The 14,868-nt window shown below is 33.5% G+C and overlaps 1 protein-coding gene across 5 annotated transcripts in view; it reads left to right on the top strand.

Annotated features, from left to right (window-relative positions):
- The window catches only part of GPC5 (glypican 5), a 1,091,572-nt gene that overhangs the window by 428,691 nt on the left and 648,013 nt on the right, over window positions 1-14,868 (top strand). The window lies entirely within an intron of this gene.

Genomic DNA, 14,868 nt, shown 5'->3' on the forward strand with positions numbered 1-14,868 from the left:
GTCAGAAAGCAAAAATAAGTATGTGATGAGTGGAGGAAATGTATAATAATTCTGTCTCCAAAAAACATGATATACTGTGGAGTATATGTGAAAAGGTGAAGGAGTGGAAGTAACTTAATGTAGGGGAGTTCTTTCTCTTTCTCTCTGTCTTTGTCTTATAAAAGTAGAGAACGTGAATAATATACTGAGTTTGTTTGATGAAAATTTCATTTCTAAAAGTGTGGAGAGCTACAAGGGAAAATATCACTTGAGGCCTGATTTGACAATAATATGCCATTTTTGTCAATGCAATTGAAATGAAAGAACTAGAGAATGACAACTACATCTTACTATCCATGAAGGATATTGGGTAGGGTAAGAATAGACAATGCAATCTGACACACATCCAGATTTTGAAAGTAGTTTTCAAAGAGTCCAGGCCAAAGCTCAGGCCACACTTCCATGACAAGAGATAATATGGAAGAAATAAATCCAAGATGGGGGTATCTTCCATTAATAAAGTACCTTACAGCATCAAAGCTTATAGTGAATAAGAAAAGTTTAAAAACAAGATGAATAGACCAATGATTTGGACATTGGCTAATATTATTTTTAAAAAAACATATATTTATAGAAGATGAAGCAATGGAAATATTCTGTAAGAAAAAAAATCAGAGATTCTAAATCTGAATATGAAATGAATCAGGCAAAGAAAATCAAAGATGACAAAATAGCTTTTTAAAGTTCTGTTTATAAAGTAAAGGAAAGCTGAAAGATTAGAATTTTTGCTCAGAGCCAAGAAGACAGTGGAATGATTTTTATGATTTTTGCTTTCTTTACATTATGTAACAGTCTTCTAACAGATAAGCAAATGATGACTAGGTTTAAATGCATGATCTTTGAAGAAAGGGTATGGCAATATCCAGTCCCACTAAACTACTTTTTAATTTTCAGGGCCAAAAGTTTGTATAAGAGTAATCAAATAAATTAGGGTATACATTTCAATGATGATTCCTATCTTCTCTTAGTTATTCAAAGCTGTGATAGTTTACAGAAGAAATCTAGAGTGCATTTTAAAAATATAACAGCTTTTTATTTTCAAAATACATTCAAAGGATGTAAGCCTACAGTTCCAGGGGAGAAGCCAAGATGGAGGAATAAGCTAGGAAGCTGCTGGAGCTCTTCCAGTTTCCTTGAAAACCAGATGAAACAAAGCCTTTGAACAGAGTCTAATGGAATGAAACCATTCTCTAGCTCAAGATAGACAGGAAAACTTCAAGAAAGGTCAGTCCCACTGAAGTGAAGAGGGTATTGGTATTCAGTCTAGCTCAGACAGACTCTGAAAGAGCTGGTGAAAGGGTTTTAATCACAGCAAATCAGCTGTGTTTCTTAGTCCTGGATCAGTAGAAGAGTAAATCAGCTTCCAGTTGCAGCTCACAAGGCAAAATCGGAGAAACTAGGTTGTTTCCTGAAAAGAGCAAGCAAATCTGCCCCTGCAAACACAAGGGGCCTGCCCCTGTGATCAAAGCCAAGGGTCACAAATGCATAGGTAGCTTAGGATAGCATCCTATTTACTCCAGGAGCAGAATTCAAACATGAGTAAAAAAAAAAATACTAAAAGGAGAGAAAATGAGCAAGAAACTAAAATGAACTTTGATCATAGAAAGCTACTATTGTGACAGGGCAGACCAAAACACAAACTCAGATAAGAACAGAAAAATCTCAAAGACTGATATAAATTGATCTCCAGCCCAAAGAGGCTTCTTAGAAATGCTCACAAAAAACTTTAAAAGGAAAATAAAAGAGAAGAAAAATGAGAAAGAAAATGAGAAAGGAAATTAGAGGTATATATGAGAGAAACAACACCTTGGAAAAGGAATGAAAAAATTGATTGAATTAAACAACTCCTTAAACAGTAGAATAAACGAAATGGAAAAAGAAATATAAAAGTTAACTGAAGAAAATCACACATTAAAAATTAGAATGGAGCAAATGGAAGCTAATGATTTTGTGACACAGCAAGAATCAGTCAAACAAACAAAAAAAAGAATGAAAAAAAATAGAGGGAACGGTAAAATACATCACTGGAAAAATGGTCAACATGGAAAATTTATCCGGAAGAGAGAATTTAAAAAGAGTTGGCCTACCTGAAGGACATGACCAAAACAAACAAACAAAAAACAAAACAAAAAACCAAAATGGCCTGATAACATTCATCAAGAGATAATTAAGGAAAACTGTCCCAATATTTTAGAATCAGAGGGAAAATACTCATTGAAAGACTCTTATCAATCACCTTCAGAAAGAGATCTCACAAGGAAAACTCCAAAGAACGTTGTTGCAAAACTCCTACAATCTCAAGGAAAAAAATACTGCAAGCTTCCAGAAAAAAAAAAAATAAAATAAAATCAGATATCAAGGAACAACAGTCAGGATTACCCAGCATCTGGCATCTTCTACAATAAAACCTGGAATATCATATTCCAAAAGGCAAAGGACCTACAGTTACAAATAAAAATGAACTACCCAGCAAGACTCAGCATCATCTTTCAGGGGAGAAGATGGAGCTTCAATGAAGTAAGAAACTTTCAATCATTTCTATGAAAAAATTAGAACTAAATAGAAAATTTAATCTCCAAACACAGGAGGACTTAAGAGAAGCATAAAAGAGTAAACAGGGGAAAATATTTATGTGTGTGTATGTACATATATGTACATACATATATGTGAGTATATATATATTTATATCTATCTATCTATCTATCTATATGTGTGTATGTGTATATATATATATATATATATATGTGTGTGTGTAATTTAAAGATTACACTGTTTACATTCCTAGATGAGAAAATCTGTAACTCTTAAGAACAGTATCTGTCACTGAGGCAGAGGAGGGCATCACATGAACTGAGGGCATGGTCAGAAATGGACTTCAATGTGATAATAACATAAAAAAAATGACATTAAGGGATGGAAAAAGCTTGTACTTGAAAAAGAGGAAAGAGGAGATACAATGGAAGAATTAATTTATATGAAGAGGCACAATTGAGGAAAAGAAGGGAGAGGGATAAGCATTGTCTGAAGCTTTATTTCATCAGTTTTGACTATAAGAGGGAACAACTTAATCATTCAGTTGGGCATAGACATTTATCTAGCCCTATAAAGAAGTAGAAGCAGAAATAGGAAAGAAAAGTGATCAGCAGTATAGAAGGGAGGGCAGAAACACTAGGGACAAAGACAAAGAAAGGAGGGAAGGGGTGATAAAAGATAAGGTAGTGGGTGGCATAAGTCAAATAAACAATGGTATTAAGGACAGGGTGGAAAGAATGACCAAAAGTATATACAGGGGAGGAAATAGAGTGGAGGGAAATACAGATCTAGAAATTTTAACTGTGAATATGAATGGAATGAACTCTCCCATAAAAAAGAAGAAAATAAAGTGGATGACAAAGCAGAATCCTACAATATATTGTTTACAAGAAACATATTTGACAGAGACACAAACAGAGTAAAAGTGAAAGATTGTAATAGAATTTATTAAGCTTTAGCTGAAGTAAAAAGAGCAGCGGTAGAAATTCTCAGATAAAGCCAAAGTAAAACTAGACCTTATTAAAAGAGATAAAGAAGGAAAGTACATCTTAATAAAGGGTACCGTGAACAATGAAACAGTAACAATACTAAATGGGTATTCACCAAGTGGTTGAGCAACCAAATTCCTAGAGAAAATTTTAAGCCAATCACAGGAAGAAATAGATAGCAAAACTCTACTTAGTAGACCTCAACCTTCCCCTCTCAAAATCAGACAATTCTAACCACAAAATAAATAAGAAAGAAAGTAGGGAGGTTAATAGAATGCTAAGAAGCCTTGATACAAAAAAGCTCTGGAGAAATATTTCTAAGGAATGGAAAGGGATACACCTTTTTTGTCAGTACTTGGTACTACTTGGCACCTATACAAAAATTGACTCTGCATTAGGTCATTAAAAATTTCACAATCAAATGAAGAAAGGCAGAAATAGTAAATACTTCTTTTTCAGATCACAGTGCAATAAAAATTATATTCAATAAAGTGGTAGGGAAAATATTAAAAACCAATTAGAAATTAAACAATCTAATTCTAAAAAATGAGAGGGTAAAATTACAGAAACAATCTGTAATTTCATCCAAGAGAATGAAAATAATGAGATAACATGCAAAATTATGGGAAATATGGGACATAGCCAAAGCAGTTCTTAGGGGAAATTTTATAAGTCTAAAGAGCTACATGAATAAAATATTGGGATCTCAATGAGTTCTTCATGCAACTAAAAATACTAAAAAAAGGAACAATTTAAAAATATTTTAAATGGCTTTTTATTTACAAGATATATGCATGGGTAATTTTTCAGCATGACAGTTGAAAAACCTTTTGTTCCAACTTTTCTCATCCTTCTCCCCACGCCCTCCCTCTGGATGGCATGTTGGCCAATACATGTTAAATATGTTCAAATATAAGTTAAATACAATATATGTATACATGTCCATATAGTTATTTTGATGTACAAAAAGAATTGGACTTTGAAATAGTATGCAATTAGCCTGTGAAGGAAATAAAAAATACAGGCAGACAAAAATAGAGAGATTGGGAATTCTATATAGTGGTTCATAGTCATCTCCCAGAGTTCTTTTGCTGGGTGTAGCTGGTTCAGTTCATTACTGCTCTATTGGAATTGATTTCGTTTATATCATTGTTAAAGACTGTTGTTAAAGTATATAATGATTTCCTGGTTCTGCTCATTTCACTCAGCATTAGTTCAAGTAAGTCCCTCTAGGCCTTTCTGAAATCATCCTGGTGGTCATTTCTACAGAACACTAATATTCCATAATATTCATATACCACAATTTATTCAGCCATTCTCCAATTGATGGGTATCCACTCAGTTTCCAGTTTCTGGCCACTACAAAGAGGGCTGCCATAAACATTCTTTTCCTTCTTTAAAATCTCTTTGGGATATAAGCCCAGTGATAACACGCTGGATCAAAGGGAATGCACAGTTTGATAACTTTTTGAGCATAGTTCTAAATCACTCTCCAGAATGGCTGGATGTATTCACAATTCCACCAACAATGTATCAGTGTCCCAATTTTCCCACATCCCCTCCAACATTCACCATTATCTTTCCCCATCAATCTGACAGGTGTACAGTTGTATCTCAAAGTTGTCTTAATTTGCATTTCTCTGATTAATAATAACTTGGAACATCTTTTCAAATGGCTAGAAATAGTTTCAATTTCTTCATCTGAGAATTATCTGTTCATATCCTTTGACCATTTATCAATTGGAGAATGGCTTGATTTCTTTTAAATTAGAGTCAATTCTCTATATATTTTGGAAATGAGGCCTTTATCAGAACATACATTTCCCAATTTATTGCTTACCTTCTGATCTTATCTGCATTAGTTTTGTTTGCACAAAAACTTTTCAATTTGATATAATCAAAATTTTTATTTTGTGATCGATAATGATCTTTAATTCTTCTTTGGTCATAAATTCCTTCCTCTTCCACAGGTCTGAGAGGCAAATTATCCTATGTTCTTTTAATTAATTTATAATCTCATTCTTTATGCCTAAGTCATGAACCCATTTTGACCTTATCTTGGTGTACAGTGTCAAGTGTGGGTCAATGCCTAGTTTCTGCCATACTAATTTCCAATTTTCCCAGCAATTTTTTTGTCAAACAGTGAGTTCTTATCCCAAAAGCTGGGGTCTTCGGGTTTGTCAAACACTAGATAATATTTTATACTATTGGTAATTACTTTAAATGGAATTTCTCTTTGTAACTCTAAGTGGTGGATTTTGTTAGTGATATATAAGAATGCTGATGACTTATGTGGGTTTATTTTGTATCCTGCAACTTTGCTAAAGGTGTGGATTATTTCTAATAGCTTTTTAGTAGAATCTCTGGGGTTCTCTAAGTATACCCTCATAACATCAGCAAAGAGTGATAATTTGGTTTCCTTATTATCTACTCTAATTTCTTTAATATTTTTCTCAACTCTTATTGCCAAAGCTAGCATTGAATAGCAATAGTGATAGGGGCAACCTTGTTTCACCCCTGATCTTACGGGGAAAGGTTTTAGTTTATCCCCATTACATATGATGCTTACTAATGGTTTTAAATAGATGCTACTGATTATTTTAAGGAAAAGTCCATTTATTCCTATACTCTCAAGTGGTTTTAATAGGAATGGATGTTGGATTTTATCCAAAGCTTTATAAAGGAACAAATTAAAAACCCCAAATTAAATACGTAATTAGAAATTCTGAAACTCAAAGGAGGGAATAATAAAATTGAACCCAAGCGAACTGTTGAGGGATAATTAGGTGGCATAGTAGATAGAGTACTAGCCCTGAAGTCAGAAGGACCTGATTTCAAATCTGATCTCAGACACATAACACTTCTTGGCTGTGTGACCCTGAGCAAATCACTTAACCCTAATTACCTCACAAAAAAGTGAACTATTGAACTAATTAATAAAACTAAGAAATTATTTTATGAAAGAAAAAAAGCAGCAAAATAGATAAAACTTTGGTTAATTTGATTAGAAAAAGGAAAGGAAAAACAAAACAAAACAAATTATCTGCATCAAAAATGAAAACAGTGAACTTACTACCAAGGACAAAGAAATTAAAACAATAATTAGGAGCTATTTTGCCCAACTGCATGGCAGCAAATATGATAATCTAGCCAAAATGGTTTAATATTTACAAAAATATAAATTTCCCAGATTAACAGAAGAAATAAATTATTTAAATAGTCCCATTTTAGAAAAAAAGAACATACCATTAATGAACTCCCTAAGAGAAAATCTCCAGGGCCAGATGGATTCACATGAAACATTTAAATAACAATTAATTCCAATGTTATGTAAATTATTTCAAAAAATGAATAGAGAGTACTGCCAAATTCCTTCTATGACATAAATGTGTTACTGATTCCTAAACCAGAAGAGCCAAAAGGGAGAAAGAACATGATAGACCAAACTCTCTAAGTAATATTGATGCAAAATTTAAAATAAAACTATCAGTCAGATTAGAAGAACTTTTCAGCAGGATAATACATTATGACTAATACTATTAAAGGATTTTATACCATTAATGCAGTGCTAGTTCAATATTAGGAAAACTATTGCCATCATTGACCCATATCAATAGCGAAAACATAATTCATATGATAATCTCAGTTGGTCAGAAAAAGCTTCTGACAAAATATAGCTCCCATTCCTATTAACAACACTGGAGAGCATGTGCATAAAGGGGGCTTTCTTTAAAATAATAAGCAGTAACTATTAATTAATAAAAATAATAATAAGCAACTTCCAGCCAAGATGGCTGCGTGGAGGCAGACAGCTGCTTGAGCTCCGTGTTTTCTCTCAGGCCTTACTTCATGACAAGCCTCAGAGTTAATGCTTGACCAAGAAAGAAACCCACAAATAATCACCAACAGACAATATCCTTGAAATTTGCCAGAGAAGATCTGTGTATGCTCGGGGAGGGTCGAACAGATTGGCACAGATTGAGGGCAGGCAAGCCAGAGTGAGACAGACAGCTCACACAGTTCAGACCTGAGGGGGGAGGGGTATGATCTCTGCCATTTCTGCAATACCCCAGTGTGGATATTCCATCTTGGCAGCAAGCCAGAAGCAGTGGAGAGAGTGTAAACACCAGAGGTGAAGAATAAAACCCCAGGAAAGCTAGCTTCTCTCAGAACCCGGCCACCCCCAACCCCCACCTGAGTGACTCAGCGCTTTCTCAGAGCCTCAGAGCCCAGACAGAGTGCAGCCATCGCTGTCCTGTTAGTGGCTCTCTGCTGCCCTACCCCCAGTCTGTAAAGGAACTCCATTAACACCATCCAGCCCCATCTCCCCCAAAAACAGAACAATTGTTTCTCTTGACAATTTGTTTTCTTCATTTCTACTCTTGACAAAATGAACAAAAAATTCAAAAGGGCTCTAACCATTGACAGCTTCTGTATGGAGAGAGAGCAGACTTCAAATACTGAGGAGACTAAAAACAGACTGTCCCCAGAGGAATCCCCTAAGGGGGATATGATCTGCTCCTCAATACAAAATAATCTCATAGAGGAAATCAAAAAAGGCTCTCACAAGAGAGGTAGAAGAGAAATTGGAAATGGAAAGGGAAGCTTGGAAAGAGAGCCTGGAAAAGTCATCCAGAGTGGATAAAGAGATCAAATCATTGAAAAATAAAATTAGTGAATTAGAAAAGGCAAACAACTCCAAGGAAAACAGGATTAGTGAGCTGGAAAAGGTAAACAACTCCAAGGAAAACAGGATTAGTGAGCTGGATAAAGAAATCAGCTCTCTAAAAAATAAAATGGATAAAATGGAAAAAAAATTCTATAGAAGAAAAAAAACTCACTTAAAAACATAATTGGACAATTACAAAAAGATATTAAAAAAGTGAGTGAAGAAAATACATCATTGAAAATTAGACTCAAACAAGTAGAAATGAATGACTCAAGGAGAAACCAAGAGGTAGTAAAGCAAAACCAGAGAAATGAAACAATTGAAAAGAATGCCAAGTACCTTATTAGAAAGACAACAGACCTAGAAAACAGATCTAGAAGAGACAATTTGAGAATAATCAGACTCCCTGAAAAATGTGAGGAAAAAAAAGAGCCTGGACACTATTTTCGAGGAAATTATCAAAGAGAACTGCCCAGATGTTTTGGAAACAGAGGGTAAAATAGACATTGAAAAAATTCATCGATTACCCACTGAAAGGGACCCTAAAATCAAAACGCCAAGAAATATAGTGGCCAAGTTCAAGAACCATCAGACAAAGGAAAAAATATTGGAAGGTGCTAGAAAAAAAAGCAATTCAGATATGGAGGAGCCACAATAAGGATAACCTAGGATCTAGCAGCATCCACATTAAAAGAACGAAGGGCCTGGAACATGATATTCTGAAAGGCTAAGTAACTAGGTATGCAGCCAAGAATAACTTACTCAGTAAAAAATGAGCATTGTTTTCCAGGGAAGAAGATGGACATTTAATGAAATAAATGAATTCCATCTATTCTTGATGAAAAAACCAGACCTACATAAAATGTTTGATCTTCAAATATAGAACTCCAGAGATTTCTAAAAAGGTAAAAAGAAATCTTGAGAACTATACTTCTGCCATAAAAATATGTATATAACATATGTATAATTTGTCCTAGAAATTAGAGGTGGAAAGGAAATTATATCATAAAAAAGGGTAAAGTGGTGGTACTACATCTCATGAAGAGGCAAAGGTAACCTATTATATCTGAGAGAAAGAAAGGAGGGAGATGAATACAGTGTTTATCAATAGACATATTCGATTTATGGTGAAACTTCTTCCACTTCATTGAAAAGTGAAAGGGAAGGAGTAAGCTAAGGGGAAGGGAATACAGAAATTGTGAGAAAAAGGGGAAGAATAAGGGGAGGAACTTTAAGGTGGAGGAGGGATACTAAAAAGGGAGGGCTGTGAAAAGCAAGTGGTGTTCACAAGTTTAATACTGGGAAGGGGGGTAAGAGGGAAGGAAAGGAGAAAAGCATAAGCAGGGGTTAATAGGATGGCAAGCAATATAGAATTAGTCATTCTAACCATAAATGTGAATGGGGCAAACTGCCTCATAAAGAGGAAGCAGTTAGCAGACTGGATTAAAAGTCAGAATCCTACTATATGTTGTTTACAGGAAACACACCTGAAACAGGGTGATACATTCAAACTAAAAGTAAAAGGGTGGAACAGAATATACTATGCTTCAGCAAAGCCAAAAAAGCAGAGGTAGCCATCCTCATCTCAGATCAAGCAAGAACAAAAATTGATCTAATTAAAAGAGATAAGGAAGGCCATTATATCCTGCTAAAGGGCAGCATCAATAATGAAACAGTATCGATATTAAACATATATGCACCAAGTGGTGCAGCATCTAAATTCTTAAAAGAGAAATTAAGAGAGCTGCAAAAAGAAATAGACAGCAAAACTATAATAGTGGGAGATCTCAACCTTGCACTCTCAGAATTAGATAAATCAAACCACAAAATAAATAAGAAAGAAGTCAAAGAGGTAAATAGAATACTAGAAAAGTTTGATATGATAGATCTTTGGTGAAAGCTAAATGAAGACAGAAAGGAGTATACTTTCTTCTCAGCAGTTCATGGAACCTATACAAAAATTGATCATATACTAGGGCATAAAAACCTCAAAATCAAATGCAGTAAGGCAGAAATAGTAAATGCATCCTTTTCAGACTACAATGCAATCAAAATTACATTTAATAAAAAGCCAGGGGAAAATAGACCAAAAAATAATTGGAAACTAAATAATCTTATACTAAAGAATGATTGGGTAAAATAGCAAATCATAGAGATAATTAATAACTTCACCCAAGAAAATGACAATAATGAGACAGCATACCAAATGTGTGGGATACAGCCAAAGCAGTAATAAGGGAAATTTTTATATCTCTACAGGCCTACTTGCATAAAATAGAGAAAGAAAGGGCCAACGAATTGGGCTTACAACTAAAATTGCTAGAAAAGGAACAAATTAAAACCCCCCAGACAAACACAAAACTTGAAATTCAAAAAAAAAAGGTGAGATTAATAAAATTGAAAGTAAAAAAAAAAAAAAAAAACTATTGAATTAATTAATAAAACTAAGAGTTGGTTCTATGAAAAAACCAACAAAATAGACAAATCCTTAATAAACCTAATTAAAAAAAGGAAAGAGAAAAAGCAAATTGTTAGTCTTGAAAATGAAAAGGGAGAAGTTACCACTAATGAAGAGGAAATTAGAACAATAGTTAGGAGCTACTTTGCTCAACTTTATGCCAATAAACTCGATAACTTAAATGAAATGGAAGAATACCTTCAAAAATATAGCTTCCCAAGATTAACAGAGGAAGAAGTAAGTCATCTAAATAGTCCTATCTCAGAAAAAGAAATAGAACAAGCTATTAACCAACTCCCTAAGAAAAATTCCCCAGGACCAGATGGATTTACATGTGAATTCTACCAAACATTTAAAGAACAATTAACTCCAATGCTATATTTGAAAAAATAGGGATTAAAGGAGTCCTACCAAATTCCTTTTATGACATAGACATGGTACTGATAACTAAACCAGGTAGATTCAAAACTGAGAAAAAAAACTATTGACCAATCTCCTTAATGAATATTGATGCTAAAATCTTAAATATTAGCAAAAAGACTTCAGAAAATCATCCCCAGGATAATACATTATGATCAAGTAGGATTTATACCAGTAATGCAGTGCTGGTTTAATATTAGGAAAACTATTAGTATAATTGACCATATTAATAATCAAATTAATAAAAAAACATATGATCATCTCAATAGATGCAGAAAAAGCATTTGATAAAATCCAACATCCATTCCTACTACAAACGCTTGAGAGTATAGGAATAAATGTTCTATTCCTTAAAATAACAACGAGTATATATTTAAAACTGTCAGTAAACATCATATGTAATGGTGATAAACTGGAACCTTTCCCTGTAAGATCAGGAGTGAAACAAGGTTGTCCACTATCACCATTACTATTCAATATAGTACTAGAAATGCTAGCCTCTGCAATAAGAACCGAGAAAGACATTCAAGGAATTAGATTAGGAAATGAAAAAAATCAAACTATCATTCTTTTCAGATGACATGATGGTATATTTAGAGAACTCCAAAGATTCTGCTAAAAAGCTATTAGAAATAATTCAGAACTTTAGCAAAGTTGCAGGATACAAAATAAATCCACATGAATCCTCAGCATTTTTATACATTACCAACACAATCCAACAGCAAGAGATACAAAGAGAAATTCCATTCAAAATAACTTTTGATAGTATAAAATATTTGGGAATATATCTACCAAAGGAGAGTCAGGAATTATATGAGCAAAATTACAAAACACTTGCCACAAAAATAAAGTCATATTTAAATAATTGGAAAGACATTCAATGCTCTTGTATAGGCCGAGCAAATATAATTAAGATGACAATACTCCCTAAACTAATCTATTTATTTAGTGCTATACCAATCAGACTCCCAAGAAACTATTTTAATGACCTAGAAAAAAATAACAACAGAATTCATATGGAATAACAAAAGGTCGAGAATTTCAAGGGAAGTAATGAAAACAAAATTAAATGAAGGTGGTCTAGGTGTACCTGATCTAGAACTATATTATAAAGCAACAGTCACCAAAACTATTTGGTATTGGCTAAGAAATAGACTAGTTGATCAGTGGCATAGGTTAGGTTCACAGGGCAAGATAGTGAATAAAAATAGCAATCTAGTGTTTGACAAACCCAAAGATCCCAACTTTTGGGATAAGAATTCATTATTTGACAAAAACTGCTGGGAAAACTGGAAATTAGTATGGCAGAAACTAGGCATGGACCCACATTTAACACCACATACTAAGATAAGATCAAAATGGGTCCAAGATTTAGGCATAAAGAACGAAATCATAAATAAATTGGAGGAACATGGGATGATTTACCTCTCAGATTTGTGGAGGAGGAAGGGGTTTGTGTCCAAGGGAGAACTAGAGACCATTATTGATCACAAAATAGAACATTTTGATTACACCAAATTAAACAGTTTCTGGCCAAACAAAACTAATGCAAACAAGATTAGAAGGGAAGTAACAAATTGGGAAAACATTTTTACAGTTAAGGGTTCTGATAAAGGCCTCATCTCCAAAATATACAGAGAATTGACTTTAATTTATAAGAAATCAAGCCATTCTCCAATTTATAAATGGTCAAAGGATATGAATAGAAAATTTTCAGATGATAAAATTAACACTATTTCCACTCATATGAAAGTGTGTTCCAAATCACTATTGATCAGAGAAATGCAAATTAAGACAACTCTGAGATATCATTACACACCTGTCAGATTGGCTAAAATGACAGGAACAAATAACGATGAATGTTGGAGGAGCTGTGGGAAAACTGGGACACTAATGCATTGTTGGTGGAGTTGTGAAAGAATCCAACCATTCTGGAGAGCAATCTTGAATTATGCCCAAAAAGTTATCAAAATGTGCATACGCTTTGACCTAGCAGTGCTACTACTGAGCTTATATCCCAAGGAAATACTAAAGAAGGGAAAGGGACCTGTATGTGGCAAAATGTTTGTGGCAGCCCTTTTCGTAGTGGCTAGAAACTGGAAAATGAATGGATGTCCATCAATTGGAGACTGGTTGGGTAAATTATGGTATATGAATGTTATGGAATATTATGGTTCTGTAAGAAATGACCAACAGGAGGAATACAGAGAGGCTTGGAGAGACTTACATCAACTGATGCTGAGTGAAACGAGCAGAACTAGGGGATCATTATACACTTCAGCAATGATACTGTATGAGGATGTATTCTGATGGAAGTGGATATCTTCAACATAGAAAAGAGCTAATCCAATTCCAATTGATCAATGATGGACAGAATCAGCTACATCCAGAAAAGGAACACTGGGAAATGAATGTAAACTGTGAGCATTATTTTGCTTTGTTTTGTTTTATTTCTCTTCCCAGATTATTTTTACCTTGCGAATACACTCCTTCCTTGGCAACAACAACAACAACAAAATTCGGTTCTGCCATATATATATATATATATATATATATATATATATATATATATATATATATATATATATATATATATATATATATATATTGTACCTAGGATATACTATAAGATATTTAATATGTATGGGAATGCCTGCCATCTAGGGATCTAGGGGAGGGGGAGGGAAGGAGGGGAAAAATTCGGAACAGAAGGGAATACAACGGATAATGCTGTAAAAAAAAAAATTACCTCTGCATATGCACTGTCAAAGAAAATGTTATAATTATAAAAATTAATAAAAAAAAACAAAAGAAAAAAATAAATAACCAGTATCTTTTAAAATCAGCAAAAAGCATTATATGTAATGGAAAAAAGATGGATGCATTCCCAATAAGATCAGGGTTGAAATAAGGATATTATCATTATCATTAAACATTGAACCCCAAATGTTAGCTTTAGCAATAAGAAAAAGGAATGAAAGGAATTAGAATAACAACGAGGAAATAAAACTATCACTCTTTGCAGATATGAAGGTATACTTAAAGAATCCTAGAAAACTATTCATACACTTACTGGCAACAGTTCACAGTTCTAACAAAGTTGCAGGTTATAAAATCAACCCACACAAATCATCAACATTTCTATGTATTTCTGACAAAGCCCATCAGCAAAAGATAGAAAGAGAAATTCCATTTAAAAATTACTGAAAACAAATTACAATGCTTGGGGGGCTCTGTCTGCAAAGACCAACCCTAGAACTATTTGAACACACTTACAAAATACTTCTTACACAAATAAAGTTAGACCTAAAAGTGTGGAAACATCAATTGGTCATGAGTGGGCTGAGCTAATATAATAAAAATGAAAATTTTGCATTAATTGAGCTATTTTTCAGTGTCATTCCAATTAAAGTGCCAAAAATTATTTTATAAAACTAGAAAAAATAACAAAACTCATGTTGAAGAACAAAAGGTCAAGAATATTAAGGGAATTAATTTAAAAAAAATTCAAAGCATCATGGCTTAGTAGTACCAAACCTAAAACTATATAATAAAGCAGCAGTCATCAAAACCATTTGATTCTAGCTAAGAAATAGAATAATGGAGCAGTGGAATTTAGATATACTAATAATCAAGGCGTATAGTAATAGGATATTTGATAATCCCACAAACTCCAACTTCTGGAATAAGAGCTCACTACTTGATAAATATTGCTGAGAATACTGGAAAATAATATTTCAGAAACTTGTCCTTGATCTACA

This window comes from Sminthopsis crassicaudata, chromosome 3 (assembly GCF_048593235.1).
Source record: "Sminthopsis crassicaudata isolate SCR6 chromosome 3, ASM4859323v1, whole genome shotgun sequence".
NCBI lineage: Eukaryota > Metazoa > Chordata > Mammalia > Dasyuromorphia > Dasyuridae > Sminthopsis > Sminthopsis crassicaudata.